A 13,416-nucleotide genomic window follows, 5' to 3' on the forward strand; every position below is an offset into this window, starting at 1 on the left:
TAAAGCTGATGCTAACAGAAATACTGGTGATACAGGAAATATTTAAGGTGAGAACTTCTCTGAAGGTAAAAGTTCTGTACTAACTTTTTAGACCCAAGTTTCCTTGACAAGAGAGGGAATAATCGTTCCTGAAACATCATTCTGGAATGGGTAGGAACAAACCCAATATGTTTCCTCTTGGCCTTCTAGTTTAAAGTTAACACTTTAATAATTTCTTTGAGTCTCCAGTTGGTTGCTCTCAGGCTACAGATGGACCACCACCGATATGTAATTAAAGGAGAATAACAAATAGTTAGAATATGGATCACACAGGTGCTGACTTACAAATGCAAACGCTGTAGCAGAAGATTAAGCTCCCAGGAGGCTGGAGGTGTGCGTCTCTGCTTATTGCCATCAAAATTCATTAATGGTCAAAGTAACACTGAGATCAATATTCCTGCAGTCATGGGAATGAGAAAAAATGATTAGCACCAAAATAAGATATAAAGACAGTCTCAAAATCTTTCTCCTTACATAATTAAGAAACCAGTCATTGTCATGAATTTTAAAACTGAGATTTTCTTAGCTGTTCCATGTTCAAGAGGTTGCACAGCTTAAAGGACCTTGAAAAGAACTGCTGTTCCCCTAGATAATATCATACACCAAAAGAGAGAGACAGTGAGGTCGTTTTGGTTTTTTTCCTTCATTTTAGTGGTACAGAAATGGAAGGAAGGATGCTGGGATATGGTAAACACCACAGAAGGCAATGCAGCATGTGATGGTTTCACAAGAAGTTCAATCCTGAAATATGCTTGAAGAAGACACACAAGTGAGCCTTTAGTAAGATCTGGGTCTAAACCACTGGTTCCAATGCAGATTCCTGGGCCCCTGTAGAGGGGGTCATATTCACTGGGACTGTGTTTGGAACCAGGGATTCTGCATTTTTAACAAGTATTGCAGGGACCAGTCACTGAGAAACATTAAGAGCAGCAACCGTTACTGTTTTTATGAAACTAATTACTATAATATAATACTTACTGTGTTAGAGTAGTAAATACACCTTACAGTAAGTTAAACAGTGTACAAGAAATGATACAGAGAAGCTTATGATGATCCCTACCCAACCCTAATTCCACCTCTTGTGAACACTGTTTTAAAGATTTTTGCTTTTAGCTCTTCTGGTTGCAAACACCCCCCTGATTTGCCCTAATTTTAAAAAGTAAATACCGCTCTTTTACAATATACTCATGTTGTAGAGAAATTAGAATAATGAATATTTGAAATAGTGTAATTGCCCTATTAGGTAAGCACCAATTTCTGTGAAATTTGAAATAGTTTAACTCTTGCCAAGAGTAATAAAGAATTGCATAATTTAGGGCTTCCCTGGTGGCACAGTGGTTGAGAGTCCACCTGCCGATGCAGGGGACAAGGGTTCATGCCCCAGTCCAGGAAGATCCCACATGCCGCGGAGCAGCTGGGCCCGTGAGCCATGGCCACTGAGCCTGCACGTCCGGAGCCTGTGCTCCGCAATGGGAGAGGCCACAACAGTGAGAGGCCCGTGTACCACCAAAAAAAAAAAAAAAAAAAAAAAAAGAATTGCATAATTTAAAGCTAGTAGGCAGTGTGTATGGCAACTGAGTTTACGTGTGTGGCTATGTGGCATGCCACTCTAGCCAGTAATCAGAAATACTGTGGAGCTTGTAATTACACACTCTTTGATAATGGAAATTTGGATATGCCGAGTTTGGTGACTGGCTCCTGTCCTCCTGGAGCCAGTTCACATTGGTCATTTCATGAACTCTGCACTAAGTGGGTCCCACACATTACACGACTGAATTTTTTGGACCTCAATTATGAAGTTACAGCAGAGTTCTACTTGCATCTGCCATCATTTAACAGGAGCTTGTTAACATGCTGTTATTTAAATGCACAGGAACATCTAGAAGTGATTCAAGTGACTTTTGTATTATTTTAATTTTTAGAGTTATAATATTAAAATAGTTTTTCTCCTATAACAAGGTCATCTAAGCTTTCATCCAGTGGAGGCAAAACCCTAATTCTGAGAATATACTCTTGGGGAACAGAAATTAGATATAATAAAATACCATAAAGAGGCCACGTGGCCATATACCATGCTATTAATTTTGGAGAGAGTACTCTGTGAAATGTTAGAGATAATTCTGAGAAAAACTTAAAAAGCATTAAAGCAGATAGGGCTTTAAGTTTGCAAGTATAATCTTATAACAGGGCATGGCTAATGGAATGGGAAAAAATGTCATGGCTGCAAGATCATCAACACCATAATGTGTCCTTAAGCTATAGAGATTGTTGATACCTGTGCTCTGAGATTGTGCCCACGACCTTCAACGTATGCCTATGAAAAATCACTCATGAATTATACATTCTTTGAATATGTGATTCCTCTTTTCAATTTCTTGGTTATGGATGGCCTCCAGTTACAAAAGATAAGCATTTAGCTCATTTATGTTATCTTCTTCTTCCTCCCAACTCTTCCCAGTTTGGGGTAGTTATATCATTATTTTTAAGTTTTGTTGTGGTTACCCTTGTAACTTTAAATATTATGTTATGCCTCAATTTCTCATTCTGAAAACCTGAGTATCTTGACTTCTCATTATAGAAGTTGAGGGTGTCAGTGACACTATTCTTCTCTTCGTATTTCCTTCATTTTGCACTTCCCACCTTCGGTCAGCTATACTTTCATATTATGAAGATTAATGTTTGCCTCTTTTTTCTGCAACATAGCCAAGATCTTCCTTACTCTGTCCATTGACTGCAAGAGTTTAAAGCCAAAGTACTTACATTATTAAGACTACATCAACATCGTGCACTGCCAAGCTAAGGAGAATGTTAGGATTGCCACTTCCTTTTCTAGGAGGGCACTGTCATAACTCCTCACCTACTCAAAGGATAATGTTTTAACACCATGTACTAGTTTTTCTCTAACAGTCTATATATTATTGAAAATCCTACATATTCTTCTTCTTCAAAATTGGACCATAACATTCTCAGTTAGCTTTTTGTTTTTTTCTGGAGTTCTTAATTGCCTGTCATTTTTATTGTCTAAATATATACTTTATCATAACACTCAAGTCTTTTCTGTTTTTTGTTTCTTTTTATTTTTTGTTCCCTCAATCACACCATGAGCTGCAAGGAGTTCTCTCCTGCCCAAGAGTCCTTACCTTTGGAACTCTTCATTCTCCTGCTCTAAACTGGAAGACTTTGTATTATACTCTACTTCTGTTTCCAATATTAGGACCCTCGCCTTCTTCTTTCTTGGATAATATCCTCATTCTGCTGGAATACATATTCAAGTAACTTGTTAAGAAAGGAGTCTGGGAAGTAAACTTTCCAAGTGCTGGTTTATGTGAAATGCCTATATTCTACTCTTTGAATGATAGGCTGGCTGAATATAGAAATTATTTTTAAATTCAATTTCCCCCAGAATTGAAAGGACCACTCTATTATCTTCTAGCAGCCAGAGAGGTTAATGAGAATTTGGCTACTCAATTTTCATTCCTCTGTAGGTGGCCTAATTTTTCCCTCTGGAAACTTTTACAAATTTTATTTATTCTTAGAGTTTTAATTTTCACAGTGTTGTATCCAAGTGGCTTATTTTCCCCATCTACTGTACTTGGCCCTCAGTGGGCTTTTTTTTTTTTTTTTTTTTTTTTTTTTGTGGTACATGGGCCTCTCACTGCTGTGGCCTCTCCCATTGCGGAGCACAGGCTCCGGACGCGCAGGCCATGGCTCACGGGCCCAGCCGCTCCGCGGCATGTGGGATCTTCCCGGACCGGGGCACGATCCCGCGTCCCCTGCATCGGCAGGCAGACTCTCAACCACTGCACCACCAGGGAAGCCCTCAGTGGGCTCTTTTAATGTAAACATGTATGTCCTTTCCTGGGAAATTTTCTTATATAATTTCTCTAGAAATTTCCCTTTTGCCATTTTCTCTGTTCTCCTTTCCTGGATCCCATATTATTTAGCTGCTGGATTTCTTAGATTGGTTTTTATATCTCCTCTTTTCTCTCATACTTCCCCTCTGTAGTAGAGAATGTTATTTTTATCTCAACATCTTCTTTACCTCTGTCATCTTCTTTGTCCACATCAACTGATTAAAATAACAATAACTATTACTAATAAGTATGTCAACCTAGAGCAGAATCTTTGTTTTTATCACGCTGAGTGCCTCATCCAGAGTCGTGCCCACCCAATTGTTGATCTAGGTAGCATCCTCTTGGAGAGTTGATGCTGAAAATGTCAGGGGATGGATAAAAAAAGAAAAGAAAACAAACAAAAAAACCTTACTGAAGTTCAACTGTAGGTACTGCTTTCCCCTCTTGCATCAGGCTCATCATCCTCTCTTGGTAAAATTAAATTGGTCTGGCATAATTTGTACTTCACAAAATCATGTTGATTACTACCCAGTACCTTATGCTCTTTTAGATGGTTGCAAATTGATTGTTTGATGATTTGTTCTTGTATCTTCCCAGGTATCCAAGATAAGCTGAAGAGTCTATAATTACTACAGTTGTGCTTTTCTCTGTTGAAAAAAAAAAAAAAAAAACGATACTCCATCTGCAGATTCTACTTGTCAGGACCTTCTCCTGTCCAACCTTCCTTTTCTAAAATAAAGGCTGGTGGTCCTGCAACTACAGTTGCCAATTCCTTAAGCACCGTTGGATGTGAGTAATCAGGCCCTGCTGATTTGAATGTACTGAGCTTTCTGAAGTGCTCTTCAATCACTTCTTTCCCTTTGTTTGCCTTTGTATCTCCAATAAGATAGCACTTAATCTGGTTTAGTTTCCTTATCATTGCTGATTAAAAGGAAAAAAAACAGCTAAAAACACAGTGAAAGCCTTTGCTATTATTTTTTAATAGATTTTGTTTAGCAGTACTTGTTAATAGTTTTGTTAATAGTTTAGTCGTTGTATTTGCATCCTATAAATTCTTTCCGGTGTTCTTCCTTCCTTCCACCCCTCCCTCCCTGCTTCCTTCTTTCCCTCCCTTCCTTGCTGTTTCCTTCCTTCCTATCTCCCACTCCTGCCCCCAACTCTCTCTTTTTCTTAAAATTTTTATAGAGGGTGAGGTGAGAAGGGAGGAAAAACGAAAGAGGCGAAGAGCTCCATATAACTTCATGACAGAGATATTTATTAATCATCAAATATCCATGTGCTCCCCCAAATTTTCCAGCCTCCTTATAGTTGGGGCAAGAGGCATATGACTAGTTCTGGCTAATAGGTACTTAAGAGCCATGAGTTCCCCTTGTCCTCTTTCCTCCTACCCAGGTGAGCTGGGAGCCACATGTTCCAGATGGTGCACCAACAAAATGCAAGTGGCCTGAGTCATCACTTTGGTAACCGAGACCCCTGAGTCATCATTGGAAGGCAACAGTCCTAGAGAGCCATAAGTCGCCCAGAGGCCCATGTGTTAAGCTGCTAAGATTTAGGGGTTTATTTTTGCAGCACCATCTATCTTATCTTCACTAATACAGTACCAATTTCTGGACCAGTCAGATTAGGTTTTGCCAAGGGAACAAATTAACCCTGAAATCTAAGTGGCTTAACATAACAAAGGCTTAATTCTTACTTGTGGTATGTGGTAGCTAGTCTCCAAAGAGGGCTCCCAGTGACTCTTACCTCCTGGTAGTCACACCCTTGTCTAGTCACCTCCCTGTCTGTCTCTGTGCTGATCCCATGACTCACTTTAACCAAGAAAATGGAGCAGAAGCCTTAGGAAATCTTGACAGCCTCTGCATTTGAAGTCACTCATGATATAGGAAGTCTGACTGCCACTGCCACTGCCAAAGAGAGGCCACGCACAGATGGCTGGAGAATGAGACTCCACGTGGAGGAGCACTTAGGTGCCAGACCTCAGCAAAGAGGCCATCCTCAGTTCAATCCCAGTCAAACTTTCCAAGGTCTCCAGCCCCAGCCACCATTTTGACTACAACCACATGAGACCCTAAGTGAGAAGAGCAGAAGAAATGCCCAGTGGAGCCTAACCAACACACAGAAATGGGAGATAAAACAATAAATTGTTGTCTTAAGCCATTCTGTATGGGATGGCTTGCTGGGCATCGCTCACTGAAGCATGGTACACATCCAGTGTTGGTGTAAAGGGGTTGAGCTCCACACAGACATTCATGGAACCATGTTGATACAGGTTCTCCCATCTTGTATCTGCACCACTGGTAACATGTGACCTCCTTTACTGGAGTGGTGCAGTGGCAAGGAAAGAGAGGGCTGCTGGTTGCATACCAACTTTTAAATGCTTCCATCTCTGTCCCCAGGCCACTGGTCAGTGAGAAATGTGGGGGAGTAAATGGAGAGTCGATGGGCATTAAATGTCTCTGCTGCAGATCTTGCCACCTGAAATTTGTCTTTTATTCCCCCTAGGTTTTTTTTAATTTATTTATTTATTTTATTTTTGACTGCATTGGGTCTTCGTTGCTACGCATAGGCTTTCTCTAGTTGTGGCGAGTGGGGGCTACTCTTCGTTGTGGTGCGTGGGCTTCTCATAACAGTGGCTTCTCTTATTGCGGAGCATGGGCTCTAGGCACACGGACTTCAGCAGTTGGGGCCCGTGGGCTCTAGAGCACAGGCTCAGTAGTTGTGGCACACAGGCTTAGCTGCTCCGCAGCATGTGGGATCTTCTTGGACCTGGGCTCGAACACATGTCCCCTGCATTGGCAGGAGGATACTTAACCACTGCGCCACCAGGGAAGCCCCTCCCCCTAGTATTTTTTAAAATTAATTTTCATTGGAGTATAGTTGATTTACAATGTTGTTAGTTTCTGCTGTACAGCAAAGTGAATCAGTTATACACAGATATATATCCACTTTTTAGATTCTTTTCCCATATAGGTCATTACAGAGTATTGAGTAGAGTTCCCTGTGCTATACAGTAAGTTCTTATTATCCCCGTAGTATTATAACAAGGTTTATCCAGGAGTCATCCAACTGGCTTTCCCATAATTGTAATCAGTGGTGTGCAGGACTGGCTCATACAGCTCAGAAGAGCCAACTGAACATGTCTCCTCCCAATTCTGCATTCGGTGATGCCATGTTAGGAGCATGAAATCAGCTATGGTGGAAATATTTACATCACAGAAATCGGCAAATGCTGTAAGTCAAGACCCTCCTACTCCCAGCCTCGGATAAGCTGGTTGCTAAATATTTACCAGACCACTAGTTGTACAAAATCCAAAATATACCTATTATTCAGGCTGGCCCTATATTCATGCATATTCACTTATTATAGGTAGAATTTTGAAAACTTGCCATCAATGGTCTTATCTTTTTATTCCACATATCAAACAACAGGCTGAACCCATAAATTGAAGAATTTTGTACAAACCTGAGTAAACTTTATTGATAATAAAAAGATGACAATTTGAAGTTTTCTATATGTAATCAGAATGTGCATATTTTTATAGTTAACTTCATTCTAGGACAGTACTGGAAATGCTGTTATAAAGTAAGTATAGAACATACCTATTTTCAGTTAGCATCAACAAGGATTTTATCATTCCAGTAATTATTGCATCTAATAACACTATCTTAGGTACTGATTTATTCTGGAAGCTTCAGTATCTTTTAGAGTTTATAAAAGACTAAAATCTTTTCTTTTAAGCCTTGCTGAAAGAGTTAATTCAGCTCCCCGTTCCAGGTCACCAACTCTTCCTTTCCTAGCCTTCACCCTCTACACACACAAAGAAAGGCCATCGATAAGGTTCAAGCTTCTATTATGGGATATGAAGCAGTAACATTTGAAATAGCACCTTGGAGGCCCGAAGGAGTTAACACATCTTTCAGCAGTGCCTACTTTACAGCTCTCGAGTATTTTGCACCCTGAAAACCTGATTATTTATTAAAAGTATGAGTAGAGTACAGTTGGAGAAAAAAGCTCATTCACCAAGCAAGAAAGGATATGCTTGCAAATGACATTTGAAAATAAGATGACGAGAAACTTTTTGCTACAAACAACAAGGGATTTGAACTTAATCCACATCTAATTCTATGGCAAAATTAAGGACAAGATGGTTCCAGAATCAGGGAGACAAGTCAACTTTAAAATACTGTTTCCTGGGCAGAACCCAGTGAGACCATCTATGGATAAATTCAATGTTCACTAATTCAGAAGAAAAAGAAAGAATTCTCACTGTATGCAGAAACCAGGATATTTTCCATCATAACACTGATAATCTTATGGGAACTCTGATACCTTTTTGAGCTTTTGGGATTATTCCGTATGTTAATCAAGGTTCTTTTGTTTACAAGTATGACTGATTCTATTTTCTAAAGATGTCCACATTAATATACATCACATGTTCTTCTCACAATGTGATGGTAACATTCCTGCATTGAGAGGCAGTGGCCCTTTGAGCCTGGGTGGATCTTTGTAACTTCCTCCACAAATAGGATGAAGTGGAAATGACACCTCATGACTTTGGAAGCTAGGTCATAAAAGGTGATATGGCTTCCACCTGGCCCTCTCTCCCTGAGAACTGTACCTTTGGAGCCCTGAGCCTCCAGGGGAAAATCCATCTACCTTGAAGCCACCATGATAAAGAAACCATAGATGGACAGAGAGATTTCCACATAGCTCCAGCTCTTCCAATCCCCAGCTGCTTGAGTCTTCCCAGGCCAGGCATACGTAAGAGTTTAGACAATTTCAGCTCCTGGCCTTCAAACTACCCCAGCTGAAACCAAGTTGTAGTGGAAACAAGCTGTCCATGCTAAGCCTTGCTCAGAGTGCAGATTTTTAAGCAAAATAAGTGTTCTTATTTTAAGCCACTCAATTTTGGGGTGGTTTTTGTTACACAGCCATTGTAGCTGGAACAGCACGTAACAGAAGCCCCTCAAGTTAGCATTATCAAAAGAGTAGAGGTTATAGGATAAAGGTTCAAGAGTAGCCAACGGCACCCCAGAAGAAGAGGCACAGCTGGGTCTCAGGGCGGTTTGAATAGGAACTAAATTAGAAAACCAGCAGAGGCCAATCAGCTACTTTGCTCCAGTGCTGTCTCTTTTTCTCCTTCTGTCCTCTTCTCCAGTATCTTACTTCAGGGCCCTCATCTGTCTCCCTGCACATCTGCTTCCTTCTCCCTGCAGTCAGGTGTTCTGTGCTTCTGCTGCCTATGGTGCACTAACACAGCTCTTGAGTTGTATGTCCTTGGTTTAAGAGACCAGCCCACGCTAACCAGCATCCTTTCATTGCAGTGATAAATTCCTGGGAGAGAGGATCCAATTGGCTGGCCTTGAGTCCGGTGTCTGCTTCCAGTCCCCTCAGTCAACACGGGGAAGGACCACATGTCACCAACATGGCTGCTACTCCCAATCCCCAACCTCCTGGGAGAATTCTTAGAAGGGGGGCTCAGAGGCTTCTACACATAACAATAGACCTTATATAATTCTTGAGTATTAGAAGGCATTTTGGATGTTTTTAGCTGTACATAAAACTCTACCATGGACTCCCCTTTAATTTGCTTGTCGTTTGTTTACAAACCTGCTTAGGTAGGTGGATACAACCTCCTCCCCACTCCCATCCCATCCTCAAGATCTGAAAGGGTGCTTCTGGATCTCTACAACAAAGGAAGTGGATCAGGTTGATGTGACCTCAAGGAGGCTGAACTCAATAATGAACCTTTTTTATTTCATTTTTATTTTTTGAGGCCCAATGTGTAATGTGAACTTGACTCCTTACTTTACTACCTTTTAGCTGTTAGGGCCTCTGAGCAACTGGGCCAATTAGAGATCACAGAGGCAGTCAGGGAAACTGAGGACTCTTGATGAACTTTGATAATTTCCCCCCTATTAAACATCTCCCTTTGCCAACTAACCTATGGGGTTATAAATAAGGATAGAGGTTGCCCCTGAGGGAAGGAGAGATTGCTTGGAACAGGGCCTGGCCCACAGGAAACAATGTTAACTATTATTATCATTACTACTATTATTATCAGTGCTCTTAGACTATTTCAAAATCAAAGGAAAAAGCATCTCTACTTCTGCCTTTTACTATTCCATTCACTCCAACAGAACCCACTGCAATTAAGCATACATTGGTTGAATGCCTCTATGTGTCAGATCCAGGCAGAGCAAACACTGAAGGTATATTTCTGGCTGTTCCAGGTCCCCCACTGCAGAGACCTACACCCGTGGGAGGATTTCTAGGCTGGCCACATCCCTGAAAGGTTCTGTGATTCATTTCTTCCCTGGGTCACTGCTGGAGCTGTTCAAAGTTTTATACATTTCTGTCCTGAGCCATTGCGAACCGAGGGAAATCCTCTGGCTGGGTTTCCTTATGTGGAACCTGGCCAGGGGGAGGTGAAGCAGGACGGATTTGCTCTGTGTTTGTGTTTTGCTGCAGTGGTTGTGTTATGTTTTGTTTCACCCCGGCACCAGTCGACTTTACCTAAACAGAAACACCCTGTGTAGTCTTTTGTAACACCAGTATTATTTTAAGGAAACACAAGGAGGCGGGACAAAAGAAAATGGCCATTAATCAGAACTCCGGTCCCATGCAGTGCTCTCTCCAACAAGATGCCTTTAGAACCATCCAGGTTGAACACTTGTCTAGAGGTCATTTGTAACCAAGGCGCTCAGCAGTGGACAGGACCAAAAATGATTAGTTACCTCCTTCGGGACTCATGGTCACTGTCATCTCCAGTAACTCCTGTTCTGCAGCTCACTTCTGGCACTGCATCAACAGATGAGCCAGGAACACCCTGAAATGAAATTGGTGAAAAACGTAAGGGAAACATTGCTTCTAATTAGGCAAGTCTAATGCTCTAATGATTGTGAAAACCAAGAATGAAAACAAAACAAAACAACCAAGACCCTGAAGCAGTGTTTTTGCATTTATTTCTTCCCTCCCTTCCTGAATAAGCAGCTTCCTGAGACCACCTTGATATGTGCTCCTCTTCCCCTTCAGATACAGAACTGGGTGCTTTTTGCAGCTTGCTTTCTCTCCTGTCCTTACCCAGGCAGGTGCACAGCTAGGGAAGGGGGCAATGAGAGCTGGGGGAAGGAGGGCTGCAGCTCGGCAGTGAGCAGTGGATTCACCATCCCCCTCCCCGCTCCACTGCAGCTGTGGCATGTCGGGGGTGAAGAATCTTACCCACTTGGTTACTTCCAGGCAGGGTCATCAAGTGCTTTAAGGAAATGGACTCCCAGCCAAAATGCGTGGGTTTGAATCTTGGCTCAGCTACTTACCCTGTAGTTTGACCCCTCTGTTGCCTCAGCTTTCCCAACTATAAAATGGGGATAATAATACTAATTACTTCTTAGACTTGTGGTGAGACTAAATGAGTTAGTACCTGTAAAACACTCAAAACACAGTCTAGCACGTACTAACCACCAAGTAAAAGTTAGCTATTACTATTATCACCTTGGAATATCTCCAAATCATAATTATGACACAAAATCATTATATCATATTGTCTCCAAGCTGCATACCGTGAAACCAGCAATATGCAAACATCAGCTAGGCCTTTTGCTATTTTATTTATTTTATTTTATTTTATTTTTTTAAAATTTATTTATTTATTTATTTATTTATTTATTTATGGCTGCGCTGGGTCTTCGTTGCTGAGCGCGGGCTTTCTCTAGTTGCGGCGAGCGGGGGCTACTCTTCATTGTGGTGCGTGGGCTCTCAACATGGAGGCTTCTCTTGTTGTGGAGCACAGGCTCTAGGTGCACGGGCTTCGGTAGTTGTGGCACGCGGTCTCAGTGGTTGTGTCTCACAGGCTCTGAAGCACAGGCTCAGTATTTGTGGTGCACGGGCTTAGTTGCTCCGCGGCATGTGGGATCTTCCAGGACCAGGGCTCGAACCCGTGTCCCCTGCATTGGCAGGCGGATTCTTAACCACTACGCCACCAGGGAAGTCCACCCTTTTGCTACTTTAGTTACTAAAAAATTTGTTATGTGATCCAAGGGGAAACACCTTGGGCTGACTGAAGTCAGTAAAGACTAATGTGAAGTTCCAGGATTCTATTTTGCCAGTAATCCTACTTCTAGGAATACTTTCTATGGGAATTTACAGATACACAAGGACAAAGTACAAAGAAGCTCACTGCAGCATTATTTATATGGTGGAAAACTGGACACAGGCTACATGTGGAACAATCTGAGAATGATTAGGTTAGGGACAGCAAATATTACAAGTACTACATAGCCATTAAGAGGGGTGCTTTTGATGAATTTTTAGGCTGAGAAAATGCTCATGAAATAAATGTTAAGCAGAAAAGCAGGCCTCAAAACCGTGTGCACCAATTTGTATGGAAACACAAAAAACCCCGAATAGCCAAAGTGATCTTGAGAAAGAGAAATGGACCTGGAGAAATCAGGCTCCCTGGCTTCAGACTATACTACAAAGCTACAGTAATCAAGACAGTATGGTACTGGAACAAAAACAGAAATATAGATCAACGGAACAGGATAGAAAGCCCAGAGATAAACCCACACACATATGTCACCTTATCTTTGATAAAGGAGGCAAGAATATACAATGCAGAAAAGACCGCCTCTTCAATAAGTGGTGCTGGGAAAACTGGACAGCTACATGTAAAAGAATGAAATTAGAACACTCCCTAACACCATACACAAAAATAAACTCAAAATGGATTAAAGACCTAAATGTAAGGCCAGACACTATCAAACTCTTAGAGGAAAACATAGGCAGAAGACTATGACATAAATCACAGCAAGATCTTTTTGACCCACCTCCTAGAGAAATGGAAATAAAAACAAAAATAAACAAATGGGACCTAATGAAACTTAAAAGCTTTTGCACAGCAAAGGAAACCATAAACAAGACAAAAAAGACAAACATCAGAATGGGAGAAAATATTTGCAAATTAAGCAACTGACAAAGGATTAATCTCCAAAATATACAAGCAGCTCATGCAGCTCAATATCAATAAAGCAAACAACCCAATCCAAAAATGGGCAGAAGACCTAAACAGACATGTCTCCACTGAAGATATATAGTTTGCCAACAAACACATGAAAGGATGCTCAACATCACTAATCATTAGAGAAATGCAAATCAAAACTACAATGAGGTATCACCTCACTCCAGTCAAAATGTCCATCATCAAAAAATCTAGAAACAATAAATGCTGGAGAGGGTGTGGAGAAAAAGGAACCCTCTTGCACTGTTGGTGGGTATGTAAATTGATACAGCCACTATGGAGAACAGTATGGAGGTTCCTCAAAAAACTAAAAATAGAACTACCATACGACCCAGCAATCCCACTACTGGGCATATATCCAGAGAAAACCATAATTCAAAAAGAGTCTTGTACCACAATGTTCATTGCAGCTCTATTTACAATAGCCAGGACATGGAAGCAACCTAAGCATCCATAAATAGATGAATGGATAAAGAAGATGTGGCACATATATGCAATGGAATATT

General features: G+C 41.2%; 1 long non-coding RNA gene across 3 annotated transcripts in view; it reads right to left on the minus strand.

The window, feature by feature from the left end:
* The window catches only part of LOC308610056, a 97,713-nt gene that overhangs the window by 57,606 nt on the left and 26,691 nt on the right, over positions 1–13,416 (minus strand). For 2 of the 3 annotated variants that reach the window (XR_014014412.1, XR_014014413.1), the window contains exons 2-4: positions 10,632–10,723; positions 4,429–4,540; positions 325–436 (exon numbers count right to left, since the gene is read on the minus strand). This is a non-coding gene — a long non-coding RNA (uncharacterized lncRNA). The remainder of the gene's footprint in view (positions 1–324; positions 437–4,428; positions 4,541–10,631; positions 10,724–13,416) is intronic. The other variant, XR_014014411.1, reaches the window with a different exon arrangement.

The sequence above is a fragment of the Mesoplodon bidens genome (assembly GCF_964165515.1).
Source record: "Mesoplodon bidens genome assembly, contig: HAP1_SCAFFOLD_81, whole genome shotgun sequence".
Classification (NCBI taxonomy): domain Eukaryota; kingdom Metazoa; phylum Chordata; class Mammalia; order Artiodactyla; family Ziphiidae; genus Mesoplodon; species Mesoplodon bidens.